The sequence below is a fragment of the Pseudonaja textilis genome, chromosome 7 (genome assembly GCF_049901715.1).
Source record: "Pseudonaja textilis isolate UNSWEBS1 chromosome 7, rPseTex1.2, whole genome shotgun sequence".
NCBI classification, from domain to species: Eukaryota; Metazoa; Chordata; class Lepidosauria; order Squamata; family Elapidae; genus Pseudonaja; species Pseudonaja textilis.
The window spans coordinates 8,813,690-8,831,870 of NC_141996.1; the positions used below are offsets into that span (position 1 = coordinate 8,813,690).

Genomic DNA, 18,181 nt, shown 5'->3' on the forward strand with positions numbered 1-18,181 from the left:
GCCTTCCTTACAGGACTAGCCCAGTAATTTCTTCTAACAACTGGTTCTCCAAACTGCTTAGAATGTTAACAACCAGTTCCAGCAAATAGGTGCAAACCGGTAGAATCGCACCCCTGGGTCTAAAGCCTTGATAAGACGACAAACAGAATACTGCAACCAATTTTGGTCACCATACTATGAAAAAAGATGTTGAGACTTTGGAAAAAGTTCTGAGAAAAGATACTAAGATTATTAAGGGCCTGGAGACTAGAACATATGAAGAACAATTGGAGGATTTGGGTTTGGCTAGTTTAGAGAAAAAAAGGACTGGAGGGGGGCGGGACATGATATAGCAGTCTTCCAGTATTTGAGAGGCTGTCACAAAGAAGAAAGTGGTCAACTTATTTTCCAAAGAGAGGAGCAACTTGGAATTAAGGAGAAACTCTCTAACAGACAACAAACCAGTGGAACGGCTTGCCACTGGAAGTTGTGGGTGCTTCATCACTGGAGGTTTTTAAAAAGAGATTGGACAGACACTTGTCTGAAATGGTATAGGGCAGTGGTGGGATTCAATTTTTTTTTTTTACTACCGGTTCAGTGGGCGTGGCTTGGTGGGCATGGCAGGGGAAGGTTACTGCAAAATCTCCATTCCCTCCCCACCCCACTAACCTGCTTTCCAGCTTCGTTCTCCTTTGCAGGGCAACAAAAGAAGACCCAGCCAATCAGCTGGGACTCAGGAGGCAGAGACTAGATGGGGGCAGGGCCAGTCAGAGGCAGTATTTGCCGGTTCTACAAACTACTCAAAATTTCTGCTACCGCTACTCCAGAACTGGTCAGAACATGCTGAGTACCACCTCTGGTGTAGGGTTCATGCTTGAGTAGGTGGCTAGAGTAAAAGACCTCCCAGGTCTATTCTATTCTATTCTATTCTATTCTATTCTATTCTATTCTATTCTAGATAGATTGCAAGGGTGGATCAGGGCGTGAAAACTTGAGGGACTGACTGTGACCCCTTAGCAGGATTGGGCTACTGTCCTCATACATATGGGAGGTCCAATTACTATCCTGTCCCTGGGCCCACATGGCCTCTCTCACCACGGCATATAGATCTATAATTGTTAGAAATTCCGTATATAACCCTAAACGCATACATACTTATCTTGTCTCTACAAGTGGTTGAAGAAGGGAAATGGCAGCTGAATAGCTTTTTCCAAACCATCATTGGACGTTATTTGTCCTTCTAAAGTTGATTTCACGACAGATAAAATTTTCAGCATGCAAAATCGTAGCGTTTCATCTCCGCATAAATTCTAAAATAATGGGAAGCACTTACCCCGTCAGGCCTGCAAGTCGCCGATTAAACATCGTCTGCAAGCCGACCGCCGTACAATCACGGAGATAATGGAATCATAATTGACTCTGAAAATTAGATTAGAAGGAGAAATGACATGAAGCCACGCTCCTAATGAAAACGAAGGCACTAGCAAGGTGATCACTTTGATGACAAAGATGCTTGTTAAGAGAGAAGCCAAGGGGAAAACCATAAACATGAATGCATTTGTCAAGGGATATGTGCGTTTGTATTTATGAAAATAGTGAAATGGCGCAGTGAGCCCTATCATAACATATGGTGCTGTGAATTCACAGCCACCAAGGTACGATGTATTCCTATTTCAAGATAAAAATGTCCAAGGCAACAGCAGAAAAAGTAGTTTCCCTCCTTCAAGTTTTTCAACTTTTTGACCTTTTAGTATTATTTGAAAGTTAAAGGTCTTAGAGAAGGATAGCATGCCATGTTTTCCCCCAAAATACAACCTACCCTGAAAGTAAGTCCTAGCTTGATTTTTATACATGTGCCCAATATAAGCCCTAGCCCCCCCCAAAATAAGCCCTAAATTAAGATCCTGCTCATTTCAGAGTGCACAGGTAAAAATTAAGCTAGGGTGGGGATGGGAGGAGTGGAGCTGCCCTACTACTTACCTTTGAACAGTTGTAGCCAGGCCTCTCACACCCCAACATCTGCCTTGCCGGCCCATTTGTTCTGCAGCCAGCAAGGCTGGCAAATCTTTACTGTAGGCCACTGTAGCAGATAACAAAGCTCCGAATCGATCTGGAACTCTGTTATTGGCTGCAGAGGCCTTCAGGAAAGCCTTGCCGGCCATAGAAGAAGATCCTGAAGACCTCTGACAACGAAAAGGAGGCTGGGGGTGACGCACGCAAGTGAGGTTAGTCAGTGGATGACCACCACCCCAAAAATAAGACCTGGTGCCTTTTTTGGTGGCAAAAAAATATAAGACGGATCTTATTTTGGGGGAAAAAAGAGCAAGAGCACTTAAACTTATATACTGCTTCCTAGACTTACAACAATTCATTTAGTGATCATTTGAAGTTACAATGGCATTGAAAATGTGAATTATGACCGCTTTTCACACTTACGACCATCGCAGCATCTCCATGGTCTTATGATCAAAATTCAGACCCTTGGCAACTCATATTTATGATAGTTGCAGTGTCCCGGGGGTTATGTGATCATCTTCTGTGATTTTCTGAGAAGTGAAGTCAATGGGGAAGCCAGATTCACTTAACAACCAAGTTACTAACTCAACAATTTCAGTGATTCACTTAACAACTGTGGCAAGAAAAGTCATAAAATGGGTCATAAAATTAACAAATGTTTCAAAACAAAGTTTTGGGCCCAGTTGTGGTCATATATGAAGGACCACTATAGTGAACTTACTGTAAACTAGGACATTAGCTGAGTTGAATGGTTGCTTTTTGTAGAAGACTTTTCGAATGCCTCTTCCTCTTGAATGTATTATAAATTTCATATTTCATTTTGAATTCACTGTGTCTCTCTGAGAGTGCTCTTCTACAAATCACTCAAGATGAGAAAAGGCAGTCTTTCTCATCATCTTCATCAGATGGAATCATCTTCCTTTCCTTACTAAGATGATAAAACCATAATAAATGAAGATCAAGATTTGCTCATAGATGTGTGGAGAATTCACCCAGGAATTCACCCAAAATACGAGTCAATTTATCAGGCACTGTTTACCTAGTCCTCTCTCTTGAGAGAAAGTTGAGAGGAAAATTAAATTATGCTGTGCCTTCTATCCAGTTTGAGAATTAAATACCAATTCTATCAATCTTACTGTTATGTCCTGAGGACTCAAGGAGTTCTCACTCAGGTCCACTCACTTTGTGTGGGCGTTATTCCCCCATTCCCATTGGTCAGTTCTCCCCAGCAGCCAGCTATAAAAGCAGGCTGCGGGGTCCAACTGGCTGCTGATTGCTGCGAGCCAGTTCCAGGCTTGGCAAGCACGGTCAGCCCTTTATTTGTAAAATAAAGTACTGTTGCACTCATGCTCTGGTTCAGCCTCTCATTGCTCAAACTTAACACTGGCGACGAGGATGGGATGGCTACCAGAAGCACCTTGCAACCGCTGAGTCACTAGCCACCGATCTACAGCCCAGAGAGAGCGATCGGCTGGCAACAAGGGAAACGCTGATCCGCAGCCAGAGAGAGCGGTCAGCTAGCGAAAGCGAGCGATCAAAAAGAGCAAACGCAGATCCGCAGCCAGAGAAAGCGGTCTGAGTCAAATAGTTAGAAGCGTCTGTAGCCGCTTGTTAGCCTCGCTACGGGAAAGTGAAGCGCTGCGAGCCGCAGCCGCTCTGCATTTTTGGCGCGAAATTCAAACGGGTGTCATTTGAATTTCGAGCCAGTAGGAATCACAGCACAGCGCTGTAGAGAGTCACTAACGCCCACTTTTTTGGCGCGAATCAAGACACCTCCAACGGCTAGCAGCCAACGTGGTAACCCAGAGAGAGAAAGAGAGGGTAGCAAAAACCTCTCCAGAGCTGATATCACTAGTAACTCACGAGCGTTCGTAGTCCCAGAGAGATTTCTCCCCAGGTAGCCCAGCCGTTCCAGCACCATGAGTTCCAATCCAGTATTCCCGGCGTTTAAACCAGACGAAGAGAAGTGGGAATCGTATAAGAACCGTTTCAATCATTACATCGATGCGGTCGGCCTGTCGGATGCGGGAGAGCATCGGAAAAAATCCTATTTCCTAATCTACTGCGGAGCCACCGTTTTGATACCGCTGCAGCACTCGTGGCGCCGAGAGAATTAAAAACGTTCCGTGGTCCGAAGTTGCTTGAGATCCTCACAAACCACTACGCTCCCAGGCCTTCACAAATCGCCAGGAGGTTCACGTTCCGAATGAGGAAGCAATCAAGTAAGGAGACCATCAACCAATATATGGCCGCCCTCAGAACAGCAGCCCTGCACTGCGGGTTTGGAACATACCTGGAGGACATGCTCCTCGATCAATTGGTTTGTGGGGTCAAGGATCTCAACCTACAGAGGCGACTGCTAGCTAAAAAGACCTCAACCTCGCGCAAGCGGTAGAGGAGGCCCTAGCAGCCGAGCTAGCAACGAACTCAGCCACCGAAATTCAGGGCCCAAGCGCCAAGCTAGCAGCGTTCCCAGTCCATTCCGAAGAGGTGGAAGCAGAGGAAGGCCACAACGATGAGAACGATGTCCATCGCCTCACCAATGACAGACGGTCGCAGGTAGGGGCCAAACAAGAATACACCGGTCCACCCAAGCACATCACCCTGTGCCTAGCCTGTGGGGATCACATCAAAGGGCCACCTGCAAGTTTAAAGGAGCCGTTTGCAACAACTGCCATAAGAGGGGCACATTGCGAGAGTCTGCCAAGCCCCCAAAGCGCTGCACAAAGACCCCGTCCTCGCACTCGGGACCACAGAGGCAAGTATTAAACTGTCGCATGCGCACCGCCTTGCCAGGCGTACTTGCCACTCTGTTAGTAAAATTTCTCTCTCCGTTTCCTAGAAGGTAAACCGTGCCACATGGAGGTTGACACAGGGTCAGCGCTCTCAATAATCTCGTGGAACACCCTCAAGAGACTCCACCCCAGCCTATCTACTACCCGGCTTCAGAGATGCCAGTTCGGTCTGAAGGACTACCAGGGGAAGGCCATTCCCGTGATCGGCAGAGGCAAGTTCTTTGTCAGTTTTAGAGCTTTTAAAGGCCACCTACCTCTAGTGGTAGTTAACGGCAATCTACCCACCTTATTGGGGCTCGATTGGTTTCCCCACCTCGGCCTAGGGTTAACAGGAGTCCATGCTGTCTCAACCTCAGACACTGACTCCTTATTCGCTGACTACGCAGATGTGTTCAGCGAGGAGCTGGGGTGTTATAATGGAACCCCATCTCGTTCACCGTTGACCCCCAGGCAGTCCCAATCAGATTAAAACCACGTAGAGTTCCATTTGCTATTTGACCAAAACTAGACGCTGAATTGGATAAACTACTAAAACAAGGGGTCATTGAGCCAACAGATTTCGCCAAGTGGAGACGCCCATTGTCACACCCTCAAAAAGATGGTAGCCTGAGAATTTGCTCGGACTACAAGACAACAATCAATAAATATTTACAAGTTAGCGCCTACCCGTGCCCGTCATTCAGCACTTATTGCACACATTCGAACCGGGCAGTATTTTTGCTAAATTGGACATGTCTCAAGCATATCAACAGTTCCCTGTTGATAACCAAACAGCGGAACTTCAGACCATCGTCACTCACAGGGGTGCCTTCCGATGCAAGCGTCTCCAATTTGGCGTAAGTGTTGCCCGGGTATTTTTCAATCCCTCATGGGCGGATTTTACAGGGCCTCCCTGGTGTAGTACCCTACTTGACGACATCTTGGTCTCGGCCAGGGACAGACCCCAACTCTTCCAGAGAGTGCGAGCAGTGTTAGAGAGGTTCAGACAGCATGGCCTCAAGTTAAAAAAGAAAAATGCGCCATTGCCACTAGACAGGTGGACTTTCTGGGTTATAAAATTGACGCCTCTGGCATTCACCCCCTGGAGTCCAAGGTCAGGGCGATCCACGAAGCTCCCACACCGACCTCTAAAACGGAGCTACAAGCTTTCTTGGGACTCCTAAACTTTTATGCATCCTTTTTGCCCCATAAAGCCTCAGTAGCCGAACCCCTACACAGATTACTAGACAAAAAGTCACCGTGGCACTGAGGGCACAAAGAAGACCAGGCGTTTAACGCCGTCAAATCACTACTTACGTCAGAGGCAGTGCTCATCCAATTCGACCCCAACCTTCCTTTAGTACTGGCAGCAGCGCATCCCCTTTTGGAATTGGGCGGTCCTTAGTCACCGACTCGCCAATGGCGCCGAGGCCCCCATCGCCTTTTTCTCCAGGACGCTCGGCCACGGAGCGAAATTACAGCCAAATAGACAAGGAAGCCCTAGCAGCTGTTGCAGCCGTGAAAAAGTTTCACGAATTCCTTTTGGCCACTTCTTCGAACTGGTCACCGACCATAAGCCCCTCCTGGGCCTACTGGCCGGCGACAAACAGACACCTCAAGTCCTCTCCCCTCGGATGACAAGGTGGACGCTTTTCCTAGCGGCCTACTCATACAAACTTATCCACCGCCGGGCAAAACTCTATCCCACGCTGACGCACTCAGTCGCTGCCCCTTACCCGCTCCGGCTGAAGACCCAGCTCCTGTCAATGCCATTTTTGAAATCACCCAGTTGGACCTGCCCATCACCGCCCTTGACATCGCCGCCAAAACCAAGGCAGACCAAACGCTCGCCCAGGTGCTCGACTGGGTGAGGAGGGGGTGGCCGGAGGCAATGTTGATAACAAATTCGCGCCCTTTAAGACTCGCATGCAGGAGCTGTCCAGTTTGCAGGGTTGTCTACTGTGGGGCACTCGAGTGGTCATCCCGACCTCGCTGCGCACCGAGTCCTGGAAGCGTTGCATGAGGGACACCCGGCATTGTGAGAATGAAGGCGTTGGCACGCAGCTACGTATGGTGGCGGGTCTAGACGAGGACATTGTCAATTGGGTAAGTTCCTGCAGCATTTGCCAGGAATCCCGTCCTGCTCCCCCATCGCCACCCCTACCAGATGGGAGAGCGCCAGCGCCCTTGGTCTAGAATCCATATCGATCTGGCCGGCCCGTGCATGGAAAGATGTTCCTAGTGGTCGTGGACGCTTATTCCAAGTGGATAGACGTGGCGCAGCTATCCACGACCACCACACTAGCAATCACCAACGTGTTAACGCGCCTGTTCGTTACCCATGGACTACCCGACTCCTTGGTCTCCGATAATGGCCCACAGTTCGCATCAGTAGAATTCAGCCGTTTTGCAGCCAACCTAGGCATTCGCCACATTTTCACAGCCCCATTTCACCCTGCGAGTAATGGGTTGGCTGAAAGGGCCGTCAGGACCACCAAAGAGGCCCTCGCTAGGTTTGGCAAAGATGACTGGCACCACAAACTCTCACGGTTCCTGATGAGCCAGCACTCAACCCCCTGTGCAGTCACCAATAAGTCCCCAGCGGAACTTCTGATGGGCCGGCGCCTGAGGACTGTATTAGATAGACTGCACCCACAATACTGCCCTGACTCTCCCCTCGCTTCCACTTCGGGGTTAGACATTTTATGTTACAGGAGCCGATATTCGCAAGGAATTTCGCTGGGGACCCACTTTGGATTCCGGGCGTGGTCATCGCCGTCACCGGACCGAGATCATATAGAGTCAGGCTGGAGGATGGTCGCGTCTGGAGGAGACACATAGACCAACTCAGAAGGCGCCTCAGCAACCTCGCAAACAAGAATCCAGAGTCTCCAGTCGAGGGGAACCGTCCCATCCGCCACCCAGCCACACCGCACCCAGTGACCAGTCTGCACCAGCGGTCGCCCGGTCAGCCCAAACTCGGACAACAGCGCCCAGAGAGTTGATCAACCGGATCCAACCCACGAGAGTTTGACTCCAGAAACCAACCCGGTGGTTTCGAGGATGCCCAGTCCAGAGAGAGTGTTGGCGACACTATGCCAGCTCAACCGTCACAGACTGATACCGAACAGTCAGACAATGTTCCCGAGTTGCGCCGCTCCGAGGCGCCAACACAAACCCCCATCTACCTCAAGGACTATGCGTGTTCGCATCTGGGGGAAGGGGTGTTATGTCCTGAGGACTCAAGGAGTTCTCACTCAGGTCCACTCACTTTGTGTGGGCATTATTCCCCCATTCCCATTGGTCAGTTCTTCCCCAGCAGCCAGCTATAAAAGCAGGCTGCGGGGTCCAACTGGCTGCTGATTGCTGCGAGCCAGTTCCAGGCTTGGCAAGCACGGTCAGCCCTTTATTTGTAAAATAAAGTACTGTTGCACTCATGCTCTGGTTCAGCCTCTCATTGCTCAAACTTAACACTTACCAAATGAGCTCTATCTGGAGGCAAAAATAACAATAGCAATAGCACTTGGAGCCACACTCCCACTCCCTGTCAGCTGTTCGACCTCCCCCACAGAATCAGATTCCAACAAGGGCATGACAGGCATCTTCAGGTGGTATTTCAGACATCTAGTATGCCAAGATGGTTGACCTTGGCTTAGACAGATAAGGGGCTACATCTGTGCAGTAAGCAAGTAAGCATAGTGAAAAAATATCCCAACTTTAACATTTCACCAACTTAAACCTCTAGCACTCTTCCTCCCACCCAGCCCAATTATTCTTCCCTCCCCCCATTTTTATGGCAACCAGAAAGACAAGCAGAAGAAGGATTCTTGGAGGCTGACACTTTCTACTGCAACCCCGGTGAGTAAAACAGCTGAGGCGCGGCAAAACCACTCTGCCGCACGAATCAGCTGTGCTCCAAAACAAGGAAATAAAGCACAGGGAAAGGGCAGGGGCAGGTGGGCGGAGCCAAATGATCACCAGAACTACCGGTTCACCAGAACCGGTCTGAACTGGTAGAATCCCACCCCTGGTCAGAAGCTCCTCTCGTCAGCAATGTTGTAACTTCAAGCAGTCACTAAGTGAACTGCCGTAAGACGAGGACTTCCTTGTAAGATCAGATCCCATTCTCCTGCACACGGATGATCTTAGCCTCATCATAAAACATCTGCAGAGAGGAAATATAAGTTCAGCAACCGTGAAAGCTTTAAATTCTTTTCCTCCCAAATTGCTTTTGTGCTTCTCACCCAGATGGTCTTTGCTTCATTACCCTTTATCATTTTCCTTCGATAATTGCTTCATTCTCTCTGAGAGATTTGGAGAGACATTTGCAAATCTACGGAAACTAAGAGACGGGTCTTTCTCAGCCACGCTTCCTGTTTCCGCTCCCTTTCTTCGAAAACATTTGCTTTCTTTTTGCAAGCCAACATTTTCTGCTTCCCTCAGAATGCAATCAGGGAAAATCCTAAACCAATTAAAATACATCATTTGCAGATTAACAGAGTTGGAAGGGACCTTGTAGGTCATCTAGTCCAACCCTCTATCCAAGCAGGAGACCCTACAGCATTTCTGACAGAGCCAGTCTCTTCTGGAAAGCCTCCAGTGATGAAGCTTTCATAATTTTGGAAGGCAACTTCTGTTCCATTGGTATGATTGTTCTCACTGTCAGAGAATGCCTCCTTATTTCTAGGTTGAATTTCTCCTTGTTGATTTTCCATCCATTATTCTTTCTGGTGCCTTGGAAAAGAGCTTGACTCCTTCCTCTCTGTGGCAGCCCCTCAATTATTGGAAAACTGCTCTCATGTCTCCTCTGGTCCTTCTTTTCACTAGACTACCAGTCCCAGTTTCTGCAACCGTTCTTCATTTGTTTTAGCCTCCAGTCTTTCCATCACTTCCTAAAAGAAATGACCAGAAGCAGGGGTGAAATTCAGTCACCTCGGCCCACCTTGGGAGAGGTGGTAGGGACGATTTGAATTGGTAAAAAATTGCCCCTGGTTGCTATTACTATTATACCAAGTATACCAAGCCACTCCCACAGCCATGCCCACAAAGCTGATAGGGGAAAAAATTGAATGTCACCCCTGATTCACCCACATCCTCTCCCTCAGCCGACATTGAGATAAACAAGGTTTAACGCAGACCAACAAGCAGAGAATAATATTCTAATCAACGAACCTCCAAGGAAGAAACTGTTTCCCCACCGCAAGGGGCACAGCAAGCTATTGTAAATAAACAGAGGGAACAAACCCCTGTTGTGGTTGGCCGGCAGCAGGTGCAGATGGCTGAGGAGAGCGAGGACTTTGATGAAGGGCCAGGACCTATCAGGGAGTGGACTGCTGCCTTCAGGGATTGTGGGGGCTGGCAGCAGTGGTGAGGAGGTTCCCGAGGAGCCTGTGCCAAGTGCACGTGCACGAAGGATTGCTCAGAGGAAAGAACAATTACAGCAAGCTGCAAGGTACTGGCCCCTCTCTGAAGTGGATAAAAGCCAGGTTTGGAAAAGCATTCTTTGCAGACAGCATAGAAGCTCTGAAGCTCAATTGGTGGGCATCTTTGTTCGTGTTTGGTGAATTCTGTAAATTAGTTCTTATCGCTGGGTTTTTGGCAGCCTTGACAAACAACTTGGCAAGGCTCTTTCTTGTCGGAGCTAATTGTTGGAAAGCAGCCTTTTATCTGTAAAGGAACAGAATTGTGATTAAACCTTAAAAGGTGGGGGCTGCTGCCTTTGTCTGTGTTTGCTCTCTGGGTTAGGGTTAGGGTTAGGGTTGTGACATGTATTGTTTTCTACTGGAAATAGAACACTTAACTTTCAAATCAGAATACGTTCGGTCATTTCAACTATTGAAAATTAATTCTCGGATCATTCCCTGGGTTATTTTGGAAGGTTTTGGTAGAACTATCTTATCATATGGTAGCTTTTACCATCATCATGTTTTAATGAGCTCCTAATCCCTTGCGGGGTGGAATCTGGGCAACTGAATGGAGGTATAGCAGAGTGTTTACTGGCTGGATGCTCTTCCTGTCACCAATGTGGAGTTTTGTTTGAGAGACTGTGCCCAGAGAGAGAAATATCTGCTTTTTACCTAGGATCAAATTCACAGTTTCCTGATTGTGAGGTGAGAGCTCCACCTCTAGGCTACCGCACCACTTCATACGGCTCCTTTTATGCTGTATCCTAATTGAAATTCTACCCACTGCTGTCCAATGATATTACATAAGGTGTAAGTTCTAGAAGTAAACCAAGGTCATTTTTGTGTGTCTGCTGCATGAAACAATCTTATTTGAAATGTCACACTGATTAGGAATGTGTCACAGAGAGCACCTGTTCTTCTTTCCTAGTGTCATATATTAGACCTTCTCCACACTGTCAAACAGACTTTGTCAACAAGAGAGAATCCATCACTGAACGAGGAAATAAGCCTTTGCAAGCTCTCTGTCATCGGAGAAGCATTTGAAAAGGGTAAAGTTAGTATAGGTAGTTCTTGACTTACCCCCATTCATTTAGTGACCATTCAAAGTTATGATGACTTATGACGCTTAGTGTCATGTCCCAGTTGGAATCCGATTCCGAGGAGAAGGCTGAGCAGCTGACAGGGATTGGGAGTGTGGCTCCATTGGCTGGGGAAGAAACTGGGGAAGGGCAAAGTCCAGCTGGGCAGAGCAGGGAAGAAGTAGAACAAGGGAGAGGGAATTCAGAGGAAGACCCAGGCCCACTCCCTCTTCATCCTAGGGCACACAGGGAGGAACGGAGAAGGGAGCAATGTGAGTTGCATGGCTTACAGGGGAGGAAAGGGCTCTGATTCCCTTAATTAGCTGCAGCTGGGAACATAGTGTTTAAAAGGGGGAGTTGCGCACAGCCAACTATTGAGAGCAAATTGTGAATTATCTGGTATTGTTGAGGCTTGTCTGGGTTCCTGGCGTCTTCCCAACTGTGTGTGTTTTGCTGGCTTTTCAAATCTGCAATTCCTTCTCCTGCTCTGTCAAGTCAATTACTGCAGCGTGGTTTGTGTGGATTTTTCTTTACAGTTTGTATGCACTTTGTTTTCGAACTGAGTTTCCTCCACTTAAAGAGTTTTTTCTCCAGCGAAGGTAACCTGGACATTGGGAGCAAAATTGGAGGTACTTGTGGTTTGCCAGCAGCAGGTGCAGATGGCTGAGCTCTTGGAGACTAAAGATTCAGATGAGGAGCCTGCGTGTGATGCAGGGATGAGGCCAGGACTATCAGGGAGTAGAATGCTGCCTTCAGAGATTATGGAGGCTGGCAGCAGTGATGAAGAGATTCCCAAGGACTCTGTGCCCAGTGTGCATGCGCGCAGGGCTGCTCGAAGGAAAAAGCAGCTGCAGCAGCATGGGCAACTTGAGAGAAAGGCTGCAAGGTAATGGCCCCTCCCTTCGGAGATAAAAGCCAGCTGAGAAACTAGAGTTCTTTGCAGGAAGCAAAGAAGTTTTTACACTCAAGCCTTGTGGACGTTTGGAATATCTTGGTTGGTGTTTGGAGACTCTTTGTGTTTGAAATTTCTTAGTAACTTTATCTAAGATTCTTGGCAGCCTGGCGCAACCTTATCAAGGCTCATTCTTATCAGAGACAATTAGTTTGAAACAACCTTTTAACCGGGAAGGAACGGAATTCATAAAGAATCATTAAAAGGTTTTGCTGTTACCTCTGTTTTGTGTTTGCTTCCTTGGAACAAGGTTTGGGTCAGAACAGTACTAAAGGGACTCTTCTTACTTATGTGACTGTGTTGCCTTTGTGCCACGCCCCAGGTCATCACACTTAGGACCATGTCAACATCCCCGTGGTTGTGGCAACCATGTAGCCATTAAGCCAAAATTTCCATTGCTAAGCAAGACAGTGGCTAAGCGAGTGCGTTTTGCCTCATCTTACAACTTTTTACCATGGCGGTTAGTGAATCACTGCAGTTATTAAGTTAGTAACATGGTTGTTAAGTGAATCTTCCTTCTCTATTGACTTTGCTTGTTCAGAAGGTTGTAAAAGTCTTTAGAAGAAGCGCCAGAGTCCCAGTCTATTCAGAAGACAGTCCACCGTTATCGCTTATAAAATTATCCTCTTCACCAGTTCACACAGGAATAAGCCGCCGATTACATCTTCGCCTTACCAACTTGAAAGCGATGTTGACATTTAATAAATGAAAAATAAAACAATAGCATAGCACTTAGCAATAGCACTTAAACTAATATAACCGCTTCACAGTGTTTTATAGCCCTCCCTAAATGGTTTACAGAGTCAGCCAACAATCTCGTTTTTCATTTTACCAACTTCAGAAGGATGGAAGGTTGAGTCAACCTTGAGCCAGTCAGGATCGAACTGCTGGCAGTGGGCAGAATTAGTCTGCTATCCTGCATTCTAACCACTGCACCACCATGGCTCTACCATAAATAAACTTGCCTTGCAGTGACACAATGCTGCTTTTGATATTTTTGCACCTCATTATGACTTCAGGAGATGCTTCTGGTTATATTTGGTCATTCTGCTCTTAGGAAGTTTCCTTCTCACTTGCCAGACCTATGGTGTTTGGTGTCTTATGAGCATCTGTTGGCACGGTGGTTAAAGTGCAAGATTGCAGGATAATTCTGCCAACTGCCAGCAGTTGGATTCTGACTGGCTCAAGGTTGACTCAGCCTTCCATCCTTTCAAGGTTGTAAAATGACGACCACAGATTGTTGGGAGCAATATACAAATAATGCTTACATTGTAAACCTCCCAGAGAAGTGCTGTATAGCACTATGGCAGGGGCCTTCAAACTTGACAGCTTTAAGACTTGTGGACTTCAACTCCCAGAATTCTTCCTCCGGTCATGTTAGTTCAGGAATTCTGGGAATTGAAGTTCACAAGTCTTAAACTTGCCAAGTTCGAAGACCCTTGCACGATGGGGTGGTGCATAAGTCTAAATACTACTGCTATGCTATCCCATAAAATGGAAGGAAACTTTCTGTCTCTCACTTAGGCTTGCCAGTTCTAATGGGGTTGGAAGAATGGCAGCTTGTAAAGGAAGTATTTGGGACAGGTAGACACCCACAGGTTGCAGAGTGATACATATTTTATGTTCTAGTTCAAAATAAGCAGGTGGACAGGGAAACCCTAGACTTCTGCAGCTCTCGGCACGCAAAGGAATCATAGCCGTGTGATATTGCAATATTAAAATGGATAGGAAATAATAGGCTCTATTTGTAGTTATGTCTTTTTAGCGCTAAACCGTGATAAGAAACCAAGGTTTCTCCCGCACCTTCTTTTTCTTGCTCATGATCAGAGCAGACCCATTTTTGCCCAACCTTAAAAAGCAATTTTCTGAACGTTTAAAAAATTCTGATCGTGCTGCCAATGTAACCTGTGGTTTGGTAGTAATTGAGATAATATCCTATACTTTAACAATTTTTGCCTAGCGCTTCAAAGTTAAATCCGAGCAATTTCAAAAACATCTGTTTCTATAACCAATTTCCCAGCTGAAACTGAAATCTTAATAAGATGTAATTGAGAGAATCGCGTAAGCGACTGCCGCCTTTTACTAATGTGTGCAAAGTGGTCTCCCCCCCCAAATTGTGGTCTGCAATGCATTAATCCACATGCCAAGGTGTCTGTCTCTCTCTCTCTCTCTCTCTCTCAATATTGAATAGTGAAGTATAGGAAGGAGCAACGTTGTGTAGGGAGCAAACTACAGCATAATAGATGTATTTCTTAATGTCTATGGAGATTCTCCATCATTCAGCTCATGGCTGTCCCAAAGATGCTTCTGCAAGAGGCAACTGGACTTTCTGGTTTTTCTTTGAAGACATTTCCCTTCTCATCCAAGAAGCTTCTTCAGCTCTGACTAGTTGGTGGGGGAAGGATGTACAGTCTGTCTGTCTGTCTGCCTCTCCCTGTCTCTTTCACTCTGTCTATCTGTCTCTCCCTCTGCCTTTTTCACTCCGTCTGTCTGTCTCTCTTGCTCTCTCCCTCTCCCTTTCTTTCTCTGTCTCCCCCTCTCTGTCTCTCCCTCTGTATCTTTCACTCTGCCTGTCTGTCTATCTCTCCCTCCCTGTCTCTTTCACTCTGTCTGTCTCTCTCTGTCTCTCTCCCCTCTTTCTCCCCCCTCTGTATCTTTCACTCTGCCTGTCTATCTCTCCTCCCTGTCTCTTTCACTCTGTCTGTCTATCTCTCCTCTGCTTTTCACTCTCTTCTGTCTCTCTTGCTCTCTCTCTCCCTTTCTTTCTCTGTCTCCCTCTCTGTCTCTCCTCTGTATCTTTCACTCTGCCTGTCTGTCTATCTCTCCCTCCTGTCTCTTTCACTCTGTCTGTCTCTCTCTGTCTCTCTCCCTCTTTCTCCCCCTCTGATCTTTCACTCTGCCTGTCTGTCTATCTCTCCCTCCCTGTCTCTTTCACTCTGTCTGTCTATCTCTCCCTCTCTGTCTCTCCCTCTCTCTCTGCCTCTCCTTCTGTCTCTTTCACTGTCTGTCTGTCTATCTATTTCTCCCTCTGTCTCATCCATCCATCCATTCATTCATTCATTCATTCATTCATTCATTCATTCATTCATTCATTCATTCATTCATTCTGTCTGTCTGTTTCTGTCTCTGTTTCTCTCTTTCCCTGTCTGTGTGTAGTTGTCTGAAGTGTTTTTATAAACTACATTCTTGTCTTGGGGCTCATGTCTTGTTTATCCATTTGTTACAGAGGTGGCATTCAGCAGATTCTGACCAGTTCTGGAGAACCGGTAGCACAAATTTTGAGTAGTTTGGAGAACCGGCAAATGCCGCCTCTGAATGGCCCTGCCCCCATCTATTCTCTGCCTCCCAAGTCCCAGCCGATCAGCTGGGTCTTCTTTTGTTGCCCTGCACAGGAGAATAGAGCTGGAAAGCAGGTTAGTGGGGTGGGAGGGAATGGGGATTTTGCAGTAACCTTCCCCTGCCATGCCCATCAAGCCAAGCCACGCTCATCAAGCCACGCCTACAGAACCGGTAGTAAAAATTTTTGAATCCCACCACTGATTTGTTACCTTGGTGGAGATCTTCCCTCTGACCTTCAAACCCATCCTCTTTACTCCGTACACATTGTCTGAGCAATTCTGAAACTTTGTAAGAATAGATGGATCTCAGTATCTGACTCTCTTTTCCAAGGTCTTTGTGGCTACTCTGTCAAGTGCTAATAATCTGTGGCATATTTCTTGACAGCCAGTTCCTTTACCGTCAATAACTGACTCAAAGAGCCGGAAGCTGTCTACCACTTCAGTATCTTCATTGTCAGTTCTAAAGTTGATTGCTCTAGCTGGTGTGTCATTAGTTTCTCGGCGAGCCCTTTCTAAGCGTTCCAATTATTCTCGCTCCTGCCTCGCTTCTGACTGCATTCAGCAATCATCCTTCAACCCCATCAACATATGAAGCATTCCATAAGTCAAATTTATTCCCTTTACAATATGCTTTAGCTAAATCAATAAATATTCTAGCATTCCTACATTCCTCAAGGATAAACTAAAAATCTGGCATGTGCATCCAGGCTCACATTGCAATCTCCAAATTATCCCACTGTCACCTTGAAATCAGAATTCTGCCCAATGCATTTCCTTGAACATTACACAAACAGTCTCTGGGAATTGTTGCATTCGTATTTCCTATTTTTTCTCTCTCTCTACGTTACAAGGGAGCAAGAACTTCATTTTCCCAGTCATTGGGCGTAGGCTGTCTCTACTCCAATACTCAACAGATTATACAGCCACTCCCCAAACAAGCCACATGAATATTTTATCATTTTGTCTTTCAGCTATGCTCTTATTTTCTGATAAATAAAACATAAAACATAGGATGATAGAGTTGGAAAGGATATTGGAAATCTTCTAGTCCAATCCTTTGCTCGAACAGAAAAATCCTATACCATTTCAGACAAATGGCTGTACAATCTCTTTTGAAAGCCTTTAGTGATGAAGAACCCACAACTTCTAAAGGCAAGCTTTTCCACTGTGAATTGTTCTTCTTGTTAGGAAGTTTCTCCTTAATTTCAGGTTGCTTCTCTTCTTGATTAGTTTCCATCCATTGTTTCTTGTCCTGCCTTTAGGCGCTTTGGAAAATAGTCTTTGTAGGAGCTTCTCAAATATTGGAACAATAGATATATACCCAGTTCCTGTAACCATTCTTTGTATGTATTAGCCTCCAGTCCCCTAATCCTTTTTATTTTTTATTTATTTTTTATTTTATTTTATTTTATTTGTCAATTGTTTACAAGATAATAAGTATAAGTGTATACATAGTTATGAATACATGAAATGGGTACATATAAGAAAAATAAAAGAAAAATAAAAGAAACAATAGGACAGGGATGATAGGCACATTGGTGCACTTATGCACGCCCCCTAGAGACCTCTTAGGAAAGGGGCGAGGTCGATAGTAGACAGTCTAAGGTTAAAGTTTTTGGGGTTTGGGGAAGAAACTACAGAGTCGGGTAGAGTATTCCAGATATTGATCACTCTGTTGCTGAAGTCGTATTTCCTGCAATCAAGCTTGGTGCGGTTAACCTTGAGTTTGTATCTATTGTGTGCTCTTGTGTTGTTATGGTTGAAGCTGAAGTATTCATTGACAGGTAGGACATTGCAATGTATGATTTTATATACCATGCTTAAATCAGACCGAAGACGGCGTAATTCAAGGTTTTCTAGTTCTAGAATTTCAAGTCTGGTGGCATAAGGTATTCTACAACTCTGCACCACTTTTAGTTACATCTTCCCATCATGATCTTTTTCATTATGTTTTTCACTAAGTTACTCTCATTACATCGACACATAATGATTTCATTATGTTTTTCACTAAGATTTCTAGCATTGGTTTTCATTCCACTTGTAGACCCATCCCTCTCATTCCCAAAGATCGATCATTCCTTTCTATATTCAGTTTCATTTTATTGTGTGACTCTTTCATTCTCTTAAGACAGGGCAAATTGTGGCAGGGCTGTCTGCCAGGAGAAAGGAGAGAATCGTAAGTATAGAAGGACCTTAGAGGTCTTCTAGTCTAACCCCCTGCCCAAGTAGGAGTCCTTATACCATCCTGGACAAATGGTGGTCTAATCTTTTCTTGAAAACCTCCAGTGAAGGACCACCAAAACTCTAGAGACAAGCTATTCCATTGATTCATTGTTCTCAACGTGAAGAAATTCCTCCTTATTTCCAGAATGGATCTCCCTCTGTTGAACTTCCACCCATTACTTCTAGTCCTGCTATGGAGAGTAAGCTGACAAACCTTTAAGTACCGGAAGATGGCTATCAGATATCTCTTATAACACTAAACATGGGTGAGATTCTACCGGTTCGGACTTGTTCGGCCGAACCGGATGTTAAATTTGCGTCTGGTTCGCTGAATTGGTATTTGAACTGACTCTCCCAGGAGTCTCCATGCAGACCATTTTCAATGCAGGTAAGTGCAGGGTCAACATGGAGGCTC

At 46.0% G+C, this 18,181-nt stretch overlaps 1 long non-coding RNA gene across 1 annotated transcript in view; it reads right to left on the reverse strand.

Moving 5' to 3' along the window:
* LOC148125238 (uncharacterized) overlaps positions 1–15,883 on the reverse strand; it is a 34,482-nt gene extending 18,599 nt beyond the window's left edge. Inside the window, exons 1-2 of the long non-coding RNA XR_015744400.1 lie at positions 15,754–15,883; positions 1,313–1,398 (exon numbers count right to left, since the gene is read on the reverse strand). This is a non-coding gene — a long non-coding RNA (uncharacterized LOC148125238). The remainder of the gene's footprint in view (positions 1–1,312; positions 1,399–15,753) is intronic.
* Between the last annotated feature and the right edge of the window lie 2,298 nt (positions 15,884–18,181).